Consider the following 13,913-nt stretch of genomic DNA (forward strand, 5'->3'; position numbering starts at 1 on the left):
TTTCTTCAGGTAGAGGAAAAATGTCCCCATATAGAGGATGGAAACGCAGGAGGAAAAGAAGAGCAACTGAGAACAGAAGTGTAAGTGACTCTGAACCACTTAGAGCAGTAATAGTAAGATTTGCGGGATTTAAGTGTATGTAAAATTAAAAGAGAGGGAAACCATGGCATGAAATTTGGGAAGGGAGCGAATGGAGTTAGAATGGTCTAATGTTTTTGAATTACCTGGAAAACCATAGAAGTAACTAATTTACCTTTGACTTTTCCAAGTCAGGGATGCGTGTTGTCATTTTTAGGGTTACCGTTAAAAGCATAATAAGAAATTATATAACAACCAGCTATCATAGAGAGAAGTAGAATAATGATAAAATACTTGGTTGATTCTAAATAACTTACAAAGGAGAAAACTCAAGGAGAGGAAATGGAAGTAGAGTGAGTGCGACAAATAGAAAAGAAACGTTAAAATGGTAGTTGTGAACCACTAGATAGATCAGTTGTTACATTAGATGTATATGGACTAGGTAGTCCAGTAAAAGATAAAGTTTGTTAGAGGATAAAACAAAAATCATACACTGTTTACTAGAGACAAATGTTAAGAACATCTGAAAATCATAGGAAGAAGCTATGACATATGACACAAAATGAAAGGAAATTGGTGATGCTATGCTGGTGTCAGAGTAGAAACTAAAGAAGCGTTGTCAGAAAGAGAGGGATCATCTATATCAGTACTTGGAAGATGTAACTTTATTCATCCTTATAGGCAAGTTTATAGCCCAAAACACATGTATTAGGAAAGACTTGGCTGCAAATAGTTGATGCAATAGTTTAAGCAATAAGACCTAATTTTAAAAAATACATATATACATGGGGTGCTTGGGTGGCATGGTTAGTTAAACATCTGACTCTTGGTTTCAGCTCAGGTCATGATCTCAGGGTTGTGGGTTCAAGCTCCATGTTGGGCTTTGCACTCAGCATGGAGTCTGCTTAAGACTCTCTCTCTATTCACCCCCTCCTCTCTGCTGTCTCTCTTCCAAATAAATAAATAAACCTTAAAAAAAAGTGTGTGTGTGTGTGTGTGTGTGTGTGTGTGTATCTCCAAGTCCCTATACTCCAAATACCAGGGGTCTGGATTAGAGTCAGTATTTGGTCAAGTCCCTTGTTAATCCAGATCTGGATCTCCGTGGAAGAAGTGTCCTCTGACTGGGTGGGAAGCACTTGTCTGGGTCTACTGCAGCTCTGGGGTCAGCATCTCCATACTGGGAGACCATCAGGAAGCCCAGTGGAAGGCATTCATGGGAAGAAATGTGCCTTTCTGCTGGACACATTTCTTTTCTATGATTTTTGTGGCTTTCCTTTATTTGAGGTAGTTTTGGCATTACCTATCCCATACGTAACCCTTCTAGAGTGCCAGAGCCGCTGTAGGCACTGAGATTTTACAGGGACCCGCAACCAGTGGGATCATATGTGCCTTCACATTTTTGTCTTATGCTGGCCACCCCCATGCTCTTCTTAATAGCTGGGAATTGCATCCACTTTAATTTACTGGGTATAGGAAGGTTCTCCTACGGATCTCTTTGCCTCCTTCCAAGGCAGCCTTCCTTTCCGTGTACAGGGAGTCGTATATTTCTACACCCCCTTTAATTCAGACTTGCTTACACTGTATCTCAAAGTTCTTGGCTTGTGTCTAACCTCTTTGGCTTTCTAAGTATGATACAGAGATGTCCACTTATTAATGGGCCTTGTTGATCATTTCAGTATGTGTTTGTATGGGGGAGGGAGTTCAATGTCAGTGTCCAGATTACTATTTCTATTTAAAATCTTCTTTTTTTCTTTTATGTTTTTCTCTGAAGTTTTACCTCTGGCCACTTAGAAATTATATATATGATCTGGGTTTTTTAAAACTGATGATTAAATTGAAGATGTTCAAAAGCCATATTTTAATAATTACTTTATAGCTATCAATGCCCATAGCAAGGCTGAAATAGTTTCTTCTGATTTCTCCAGTGCGAGAGAATGAATGTTTTACGCTTTTCCTCTTCACTTCCGCTTCTTGGGTTTTGTTATTATCATTGTTTGAGATTTTATGTTCAGCTTATTGGCAGCGGCATTTTCCCTTCTGTCTTTTCTTTTGTAATCCTATTTCAGACCCATGTTGAAGCTTCACTGTGTGTGTGTGTGTGTGTGTGTGTGTGTGTGCACGTGTGTGCACGTGTGTGCACATCCCTGATTCCTGTGCTCATTATCGGTCTCCTTAATTCTTCATTTTGAATCACTTTGTTGGCAGGGATAGGTTTTGAGCTGTGCTTCTGCAATTTTCATGTGCATATGAATCACCTAGGGATCTTGTTAAAATATAAACTTTGATTCAGTAGGTCTGGAGTGGGGCCCAAGAGCTTTCAGTTCTAACAAATTCCCAGGTGATGTCAGTGCTGCTTGTCCATAGACCACACTTCAAGCAACAGGGCTTTATGGCCTTTTTAATTTCAGGAAAAAGCTGTGGGTCTTATACTTTATGAGCCCTTGTACATCTGAAAATGTCTTTCTCTTGCCTTCACACGTAAACAGTGAATGGCTTATTTAGGAATAACATTCCTGAGACAGAGATTTTCCTTCTCAAGAACCTCTCCAGAGGTTCTTTTTCCGTCACATTCGGTCTACACTGTGGCTGCCCACAGAGCCAATAGGCCAGTTTGATTTTTTTGTTGTTGTTGTTCGTGTGTAGATAACCTATTTGTTCTGTCTGGAAGCCTATGGAAGACTTAATTTTTTTTTTCTTCATCAAGTCAAGAATTCTGTAAGGTCGTGTCTAGCTCTCAGTCTTTTAAAATTTATTTCTCCCTGGCACATAGCACCCATTTTTTCGTTGAGCAAATTTAGATCCTTATTTATTGTAGGAAAATTTTTCTTCTATTGTATCATTTGCTGTTGGCTCTTGCCCCTTTGTTCTGGGCCTCACGAACATCCGTTACTTCCACCTGCCTTCTGCTTCTGTTGTGTTCTCACCAATCACTTTCATCTCTTTTATCTTTTTGTATATTTGGGGGTGATTTTTAAAGACCCTTGCCACTTGAATTTGTGTGTGTGTGTGTGTGTGTGAGAGAGAGAGAGAGAGAGAGAGTCAACTTATTGACTTCTAATGAAGTTTTAAAATGCTCCTATGGCATATTTCTTACCTTACATTCTTTCCTTCGGGTTGAACCTGACCCATTTCTGTCTACTGTCTCAATCATCTACACTGTATCTTGCATGCATTTGTGTCTTTTTTTTTTTTCTTAGTATGATATCTGGCTAATTCTTACTGATTGTGCAAGGTCACCCTCATTTAGGAAACCTGTCTTGACACCTTGGTGTAACTTTGATGTTCATCTGTTGTGCTTTTTATATTGTTGGCAAAATAAGAGTCCTTCTAGGGAAGGGTCAAAGACATCACCACTCCAAGGTCTAACATAGTATTTAACATGGGATTCGGACCCAAACAGCGTTAACTGAATGGGTCTTTGAATGTGAGCTCACTATCAACTTGTGTTTTTTGGTCAGTGCTCTTCCTTCTGACTAAAGTGGTCTTTCCCCCTTTTTCTGGTTGACACGTAGTTGACCTTGAAAACTCTTCTGAATCCTCATTTCTTCCTTTAAGCATTTGTTGGCAGTTCTCGCCCTTTACTAGGTTATGTGCCACTCTTCCATGTTTCCATGGGATCTTGTGAATATTTCTATAAGACTCTTTATTTCACCATGTTGTTTTATTTTTGTTTCCACAACTGAGACCAAATTTTGGTGGCATAGACTGTGTCTTTCATCTCTTTATGTTCAGTGTTACTACTGACAAACGATGGAAATTAGATAAATTTTATTTTATAAATAAATACATGAATTAATAAATCCTGGAGTTGATAAAAGAGATACCTACTTGACTATAGTATAGGTCCATGGGGTGGGTTAAGTGTTGGCCATTTTGTGAAGAATATTGAAAGCTAAATTGGGAAATATGGGTTTTTTTACAGTAATATTTTTTAAAAGTTTTTGCATGTTTATTTACTTATTTTTAAAGGTGTACATGTATATAGTGTAAAGAGCCAAATAGCTCAATGAGGCTTGAGGAGAAAAACAAGTGTGCGGATCCCCTACTTGTCATCATTTCATTCCTTAAGGGTGACTGATTGTTTTCATATTTATTCTGAATTTCTAAAGCTTACATTGCAACTTCTTGGTTGTTCAGTTGTAAACATTATCTATCAGATTTATACTTTGGGAGACGAGGATTTTAGCAAGCTCTCACATCTCTCATTCCCTGACTGCAGCTGTGCTGCACACACGCATACGTGCAAACACACTCTCTCTCTCACTTCAGTTCCTCATCCTGGGGTCACACGCAACTTTGGCCAGACCACGGTTCAATGTTTAAATTATTACGACTGTGATCCTTACACTACTCACAGCTGAGTCATGTAATAGAGTATGATTATTTTTCCTTTTCTGAGTATATTTTTCTTTCCTCTAGAATCCATAATTGGCTCTTCATGGGTTTGCTTGCTTTCATCATTTTCTACATGTTTATCACTAATTCAAAAAAAAAATGAGCTGTTCTAATTTTCAAAAATTTTTCTAATTTTCATGCTCTTTCATCTTCTCTTAGACTTTTTTCCTGGAGAATTCCAGACAGCCTGCTAATTGCTCTCAAGCCAGGAATCAGGGCATCCTGAGTCTCATCTCTCCGCCATCCTGTGTGGGTCATTTACCTCTCTCCGGGGTTCTACCGCCTGGTCCCTAATCACTGCTCCTTTTTTTTTTTTTCTTAACTTCCTCTTCCTTTTATGAAGTACATTTTTTTTCAGGAGCTTCCTGGATATCTGAAAATGTCTTGATTTTATTCCAAAGTGGAAGGATGGTTTTCCAGGTACAGAATTGTATGGAAATGATTTTCCCTTAGAAACTCAAAGGCTTTTGTCCTCCAGTTTCACTGTCTCCCGACAGAGTGCTGTTACTATAAAATCTGAAGGCATTCTGATTTCCTACTCTTTTTCCCTCCTCTCTGGATGTATATAAAAGCATTTATCTGCTCCCGTTTTTCTGAAATTTCCTAATGCTGTGTCTTGTTGTGAGTCTGTTCTCATCCACTGACTTATACTTACCACGTGCTCTTCCACTGTGAAAATTCATTCCTTTAAGACTTCTTTCTTTGATGATTTCTTCTCTTCATTTTTCTCTGTTTTATTTTGTTGAAACTCTCATTATTCAGATACTAGACTTTATTTTCTTCTCTTTGTCCATTTGCCCGATTTTCTGGGAAATTTACCTAAACTGTTATTTTCCAGCTTGCTAAATACACACACACACACACACACACAATCTCTCTCTCTCTCTCTCTCTCTCTCTCTATATATATATATATATTCTAAATAGTCTAAATATATGTGTATGTGAGTGTGTGTGTGTGTGTGTATGTGTGTGGTGTGTATTTCTCTCTATTTTCTTTTTCTGAAATTTGTTTATTCCTTGAATTAAAGAAATAGCATTCTGTCCCTGTTCTCCAGATGCAGTATATTTTCTTTTATCTCCAAACATATAAACAGGCTTTCTGAGGAGGAAGTTTTCTTTTCCTCCTATAGTCCTAGTTCCTTCCAAAATGCTGTTTTTCATTTCATGTTTGTCATTAGGTTTCATGTAAGAGACTTTTGTAAGATTTCTGATGATCTGTGTATGTTCATATTTAAGAACAAGAGTTGTAATCTTGATTGTAGGGGTGCGGTTGGTTTATCTCATTGCTGGATGATGTTCTAGGTGTTTTATTTCAGGCTGCTTTGACTTGTCAGACAAGGATCTTTGGATTCCAATGGTCTAAAAACCGAGTAGGGCTGAAAGCTAGGGTCTCAGCTCTAAATATGTGAATTTTAAAAAATTTAATCCCCATTTTCAGTAACTTTTCCCTTAATTGAACCATGTTATCTCTCAGTCTGGAGACTTTTTGTTTTACCCTCTTTAGATAATAGTGTGCAGTGTTTTGCCAAAGTAAGGAAAGGGAGCCGGGAGTCTTAACTGCTCCTTAGGCAGACTTTCAACCAATTTTACTGTTTTTGGCCCCAATTTTATCCCATTTCCAGAAATATCTCATGTGCCTCTCCTGGAGCCTTTTGTGAATTCTGCAGAGCAAATTGAATTGCTTTTAAAAATTCCCCACTGCTGTCTTTGGACTTTCTTTCTTTGGTCTGTGAAATCCAAACATATCCTTAATATGAAGTAGATACATAGTTCTGTAACTACTATGGAAATTGAATTCATAATATAAAAACTCTTGACCCCCAAACAATTTCCAGGCCAAGATTGTTTCACTGGTGAATTCCACCAAGTATTTAAGGAGAATTTGTGCCAATTCCAAACAATTTTTTTCCAGAAAACAGAAGAGGAGAGAATACTTCTAAATTAATTTTATGCATATAGTATTAGTCTGATATCAAAACCAAATAAAAACTCTACAAAAAATAAAACTACAGACAATATTCCACATAAATATAGATGTAAAAATTATGAATAAGATGTTATGATATAATATTCAGAAATATATAAGAGGAGTTCTACACTATGACCTAGTGGGGTTGATTTCAGGGATGTAAGGCTGGTTCAGTATTTGAAAGTCAGTCACTGTAATCTACTCAGTTATCAAGCTAAAGAAGAAAAATTTCATAGGATCATATCAATTGATGCATAAAAATTTTCTGAGAAAGGTCAACACCTATTCATGATAAGGAACTCTCAGAAAAATAGGAATGGAAGGGAACTTGCTCAGCTTGATAAAAATATCTAAAAATCCGTAGTTAACGTTATATGTTATAGTTATGGTAAAAGACTGTATACTTTCTCCTTAAGATCTGTAACAAGGCAAAGAAGTGTATTTTCACCACTCTGGTTCAACCCACTGCGGTAAGGGAAGAAAATAAAAGACGTATCAGTCCAAAAGATGAAACAAAACTGTCCATATTTGTCAAATGTAGAAAATCCCAAGGAATCTACAAAATAACCCAAGAACTAAAAAAGTGAGTTTAGCAAGGATGAAAAATAACATTCAGAAATTTATTTTATTTCTCTTACTAGTGATGTGCACATAGAAACTGAAATGAAAAATAAAATACGATTTACAATTACTCGAAAAAAGTTAAATACTTAGGTGTATATCTAACAAAACATTTATAGAACTTGTATGCTGAGCCCTGCAAAGTGCTGACGAGAGAAATCAAAGATTTAAATTAATGGAGACAAGTACGTTCATGGATTGGACAAGTCAACACAAGAGGTCAGTTCTCCCCAGATGAATTTATAGATTTAACCCAATTTCTCTCAAAATGCCAGCAATATTTTTTTGTAGATTATTCTAAAATAATTATTCTAAAATAGCATTGTTCTAAAATGTGTATGGGAAGGCATAAGCCCTGGAATAGCTTAAACAATTTTGAAAAAAAAAAAAAAAAAAAGAATGGAAGAGGAGGAATCAGTCTATCTGATATAAAGTCTTACTATATAGCTACTAATCAAAGCTATGGTATTGGCAGAGGGAAAGACACATAGATCAGTGGGAGAAAATATTTGCAAACCACATATCTGACAAAGGACTAGTATCTAAATTAAGAAACCTTAAAAATCAGTGATTAAAAACCAGACAATCCAGTTAGTAAACGAACAAAAGACATAAACAGATGTTTCACTAAAGAAGAATGTATGGTGAATGAGCACATTAAAAGATGCTTACCATAAATGAGACAAGATGGGATCGGAAGGGGGACAAACCATAAGAGACTCTTAATCTCACAAAACAAACTGAGGGTTGCTGGGGGGAGGGGGGTTGGGAGAAGGGGGTGGGGTTATGGACATTGGGGAGGGTATGGGCTATGGTGAGTGCTGTGAAGTGTATAAACCTGGTGATTCACAGACCTGTACCCCTGGGGATAAAAATACATTATATGTTTATAAAAAAATAAAAATAAGATGCTTACCATCACTATGTATTAAGGAAATGTGAATTAAAACAATCATGAAATATCATTACATACTTAGCTTGGCTTAAAAAAAATATCATGACTGGGGTGGCTGGGTGGCTCAGTGGCTTAAGCTTCTGCTTTTAGCTCAGGTCACGGTTGCAGGGTCCTGGGATCGAGCCCTGCATCGGGCTTCCTGTTCTGCAGGGACCCTGCTTCTCCCTCTGCCTGTCTCTCTGCTTACTTGTGATCTCTCTCTCTGTCAGATAAATAAATAAAATCTTTAAAAAAAAAAAATCGTGACAGTATGAAACACTGGCAAGGATGCAGAGAAACTAGATCACTCATCTATTGCCAGTGGGAACGTACAATGGTATAGTCACTTGAAAAACAGACCGTATCTCTAAAAAGTAAACATACAATCTAACAGTTGTACTCCTGGGCTTTTATACCACAGAAATGGAATAAATACTGTGTTCACACCAAAATGTATATGTGAATGTTTATAGCAGCTTTACTCGTAATTTCCAAAAAGTGAAGATAACTCAGACGCTCTTTGGTGAGTGAATAGTTTAGCTGTGGCATGAATGCCACATTTTCCATACCATGGAATGTTGCATAGCAGTAAAAGGAAAAGAACCACTGATACATGGAACAACCAGAATGAATCAACACAGAAATTACAGAGGTAAAAAAAAAAAAAAATTCTCCAAATGTTACAAACTATGTAATATTTTTTTAATTCAATTAGCCATGATATAGTACATACTTAATTCCAGATATAGAGCTTAACGATTTATCAGTTGCATGTAAAAATGACAAAAATTAAACAATTAGAGAATAGATTAGTAGTTGCCTAGCATTAAGGAGGAGGTGAGTGAAAAGAAAGAAGGTACATGAATACTGTTATGCTGAAAATAAATAAATTAATTAAAAAAAAAGTTTAAATTCATGTTGGCAGCTACTAACCACCAAGCAAATGGTCTCTCAAAGGCTGGAACATCAGAAAGGAATAAAGACTAAGAAATTGTAAAAAAAAAAAAAAAAAAAGAAGGTACAGCTGTAAAGGCAACTTGAGAAATTCTTGTGGTGAGACAAATATTCTGTATTTTGACTGTATTATCAGCATCCTGATTCTGTCATTTGCAAGATGTTGCCATTGAAGGAAATAAGGTCAAGTGTGTATGGGATCTCTTCATTATTTCTTACAAATGCATGCGATTTATAATTATTTTTAAGTAAAAGATTTAAGTTAATTAGGAAAAAAAAAACCTAGAAATGCCAGGCAAAATAGAACGTAACTCTTTTTTAAAAATCATAAGGCTGAATGAAGAGATATTCCATGTCCATGGATAGAAAGACTCAGTATTGTCAAGATGTCAGTTCCTCCAAACCTGGTCTATAGATTCAATGTAATCCCAATCAAAATCCCAGAAAGTTATTATGTAAGATATTGACAAATGGATTCTAAAATTTATGTGGAAAGCAGACCCCGGTCAGTCAACACAGTATTGAAGGAGAAGGACAAAGTTGGAGGACTGACACTATCTGATGTCTAGACTTACTGTAAAGCTACATTAATCAAGACAATATGGTACTGGTGAAAAAATAGACAAATAGGTCAATGGAACAGAATAGAGAGCCCAGAAATAGACTCCCATATAGTCAAGTGATGTTGACAAAGAAGCAAGGGCAACAAAATGGAGCAAATATAGTCTCTTCAACATATGGTGCTAGAACAACTAGAGATTTATGTGCGAAAAAAAAAAAAAAAGAATTTAGACACAGATTTGCATCACTCATAAGAGTTAACTCAAAATGGATCATAGACCTAAATGTAAACCACCAAACTATAAAAGTCTAGAAGATAACATAGGCTAAAACACAGATGACCTCAAGTGTGGCAACGGCAATGACTTTTTAGATACACAACCAAAGATACTTCATTAAAATTAAGCCCTTCTGCTCTGTGTAAGGCAATGTCAAGAGAATGAGAAGACAAACCTCAGACTGGGAGAAAATATTTGCAAAAGTCATATCTGACAAAGGAATAAAGAAAGATCTGTTAAAGTTTAATGATGAGAAAATGGACAGCTTAATTTAAAAATGGGCCAGAGCCCTTTATAGACACTGTGCCAAGGAAGATATAGAGATGAAGAACAAACATATGGAAAGACAGTGCACGTTGTATGTCGTCATCAAAGAAATGCAAAGTAAACAAAGAGTTACCACTACGTGTCTATTAGAGGGCCGAAATCTGGAACACTGACCACAGCACAGGCTGGTGAGGATATGGAACAGCAGGAGCTCTCGTTCGTTGCTGGTGGGACAGCAAACTGGTGCAGCCACCTTGGAAGATAGTTTAAACAAGAGTACTCTTAAACAAGAGTATTAAACAGTATGTTTAATACTCTTACCACACAAGCCAGCAGTTGCGCCCCTTGGCATGTACCCAAAGGGGTTGAGAACTTATTCATGGTTGCCAAAACAGGGAAGCAACTAAGATGCCCTTAGTAGGTAAATAGATAAATAAAACCATGTCCATCCAGACAATGGAATATGATTTATTGCCAGAAAGAAGTGAGCTATTAAGCAATGGAAAGACATGGAGGAACCTTAAATACATATCCCTAAGTGAAAGAAGCCATTTTGGAAGGGCTGTATACTGTGATTCCCACCATACGACAGTTTGGAAAAGATGAAACTCTGGAGACTGTGGTTTCCAGGTGTTAGGATGGGGAAGGAATGAATAGGCAAAGCACAGAGGATTTTTATGGCAGTGAAAATACTCCGTGTGATACTGTAATGCTGGATACATGTTGTTATACATTTGTTCAAGCCTACTGGATGTTCAACACCCAGAATTAACCATCATCTGTGGACTTTGGGTGATCATGATGTGTTGTTACAGAATCACCAATTGCCCCAAAGGTACCACTCTAGTTGGGGATGTTGATAATGGGGGAAGCTACGCATATGCAGGGCAGGAAGCATGCAGGAGCTCTCTGAACCTTCCTCTGTGAACCTAAACTGGTTTAAAAAATAAAATCTCACCAACAGTGCTTGAAGGTTCCTTTGTCTTCACATCCTCGCCAATACCTGTTCTTTCTTGTGTTTTGATTTTAGCCATTCTGACAGGTAAAGTGATATCTCACTGTGATTTTCATTTGCATTTCCCTGATGATTAGTCATGTTGAGCATCTTTTCATTGTGTCAGCCATCTCTATGTCTTTTCCAGAAAAAAATGTCTATTCAGGTCCTGTACCCATATTTAATTGGATTATTTCTTTTTTTATTGTTGAGTTGTGTAAGTTCTTTATATATTTTGGAATAAACCTCTTACTGATTATATCATTTGCAAATATCTTCTATTATTAAGTAGATCCCCTTTTTGTTTTGTTGATGGTTTCCTTTGCTCTGCAAAAGGTTTTTTTGTTGTTGTTACAGTCCCAGTAGTCTAATTTTGTTTTCGTTTCCCTTGCCAGAGGAGACATATCTAGAAAAATGTCTCTGTGGCTGATGTGGGAATGCACGTTGGTGCAGCCACAGTGGAAAAGAGTATGGCCGTTCCTCAAAAAATTAAAAATAGAATTACCATGAGATCTAGTAATTCCATACTGTATATTTACCCAAAGAAAATGAAAAACACAGATTTGAAAAGAAATATGCACCCTTTGTTGTAGCATTATTTACAATAGCCAACATATGGAAGCAACCCAAATGTCCATCTGTAGATGAGTGGATATGGAGGATGTGGTGTGTATACACAATGGATTATTACTCAGCCATAAAAAAGAATGAAATCTTGCCATTTACAACAACATGGATGGAGCAAGAGGTTGTATATATAATAATATGTAGTTATAATATATTATAATATATAAGAATGGTTATTATAATTATACAATCATAGTCATAAAAATATAATGAAATAAGGCAATCAGAGAATGATATATACCGTAAGATTTCATTCATCTATGGAATATAAGAAACAAAACAAAGAAGAAAAGAGACCAAAAAAAAATCCTAGACTCTTAAATACAGAGAACAAACTGGTGGTTACCAGAGGTGAGGAGAGTGAGGCTGAAATAGATAAAGGGGAAATCAAAGCACACTCCCCATGATGGGCACTAAGTAATGTGCAGAATTCTTGCATCACTATATTCTACACCTGAAACGAATCTCACATTGTATGTTACTTGGATAAAAACCCCTGCAACATTAACAAGTCTCAATAAAGAAATATAGGTGAACTTAGAAAAAATGAAAGGAAATCCACAAAACCAAAAATTAGACAAAGAGGTAACTAAATACCAGACCAAGAAGTTCATACCTGATCCTGTGGTAGGTTATCTGGGGGAATGGAGGAGGAATCTCCTGGTGCCCAGAACTCAGACTGTAGAGTTTCAATTCCTTCGTAATCACAAGAGATCAAGTCTGGAGGTGTAAGAGGCACAGTGTAGGGACTCCAACCATAATATTAAGGTAGGACCTTTGTAAGTCCATATGTTTCCTAAACAGATGGACTGGGACCAACAAAAAAAGCCATATACCAGCATAGAAGATTTTAAATTCTTGGTCTCAACAGTGAATTAAAAAAAGTTTCCACTTGGGAACAATGGACCTGTTCCCTAAGAGTTTGAGTTACATGTATATTGATTTACATTTATTGTACATATTGAGTTGAATGTATATATCCTTTATGATTGTGGAAGTTTTGAGGTGAGAAATTAATATGAAAAATGGTCTTGGGACCCTTAAAAGCTCTGAGGCTACTGGCAGTAATAAAAGATATGGAGGGACAAACCACTAAGGCGGGCTTTATGGGATTTCTCGTCCTATCAGTAGATCCCTTATTTAAGATTAGTTTGCTATCCTAACATACATAATACAACAGGAAATATTTGCCACGAGTAAGCACCATCAGACACAGCATTGATGACATAAGAGAAAAATTACAGTTATCTACATTGATGCATTTTTTCATAACTGGAAAGAAAAATTTAGCAAACTAGAAAGAGAGGTGTACTCTTTATAGTAGATAGCATCCTTTATAGTAAAATACTACTGCCTTTTCTCTATTAGGTATGAAATAAGAATGCCCGCTGTCATAGTTGATATTTGTTAATGTTTCTGAGGCTCTAATCAGTATATTCAGGCAAGAGAAAGAATTACAAAGTATAAGAATTAGAAAGGAAGAGATAAAGTTCTCATGATTCAGAGACTGATTGTCTAAGAGAATAAAAATATCTACACATAAAAAAATAGGACTAATACGAGTCCTGGTACTGTAAACAAGATTAATGAACAGATAAAAACTGTATTCTTGTATGGTAGCAAGAACCGAGAAAGCAAAATATCAAAAAGACACCATTTGCCCTACTAAGAAAATATGATGTATCTTGTAAAATATTCGGTAGATGTACAAGACCTTTTTGAATGATTTAAAAATCTCACCTAAACAAATGGCGAAATATAATATGTTCGTAAATAGGAAGTCACATCATAAAAATATCATTTCCTCCCCAAATTAATCTTTAAATTAAGTGTAACTCCCAATTCTAAGAATCATATGGAAATACAAAGGTAATGAAAACAGGTTTTCAAAAAACAAGATGGGAAACTTGCCCAAACACTGAAATTTAAGAAATTTAACTATCATAGTAGCTTGGGTACCAGTAAGAGATCTGTGTAGCAAAATGGAGATCCAAGAAAAAAATATATATCAGCACTTGAAATATATTAGAGGAGGCACTAAAAATCTTTAGATTAAGGGTGGATATTCAGTACATGGAGCTCAAGTATGAATATTGATATCCAAAGGGGAAATATTAGAAAATGTCAGTACACATAAAGAATACATTCTAGGTATATTAAAGTCTACTTACGAAAAGCAAAGCTTGAAAGAAAACCTTTAGAAGAAAATACCAAAGAATGTCTTTATGATCTC

The 13,913-nt window shown here is 36.2% G+C and overlaps 1 protein-coding gene across 3 annotated transcripts in view; it reads left to right on the forward strand.

The window, feature by feature from the left end:
- LOC309867399 (endophilin-A3) overlaps positions 1-13,913 on the forward strand; it is a 487,937-nt gene that overhangs the window by 259,353 nt on the left and 214,671 nt on the right. The gene's annotated exons all lie outside the window — the stretch shown is intronic.

Source organism: Mustela nivalis, assembly GCF_964662115.1.
Source record: "Mustela nivalis genome assembly, chromosome: 6".
In the NCBI taxonomy this organism is placed as follows: domain Eukaryota; kingdom Metazoa; phylum Chordata; class Mammalia; order Carnivora; family Mustelidae; genus Mustela; species Mustela nivalis.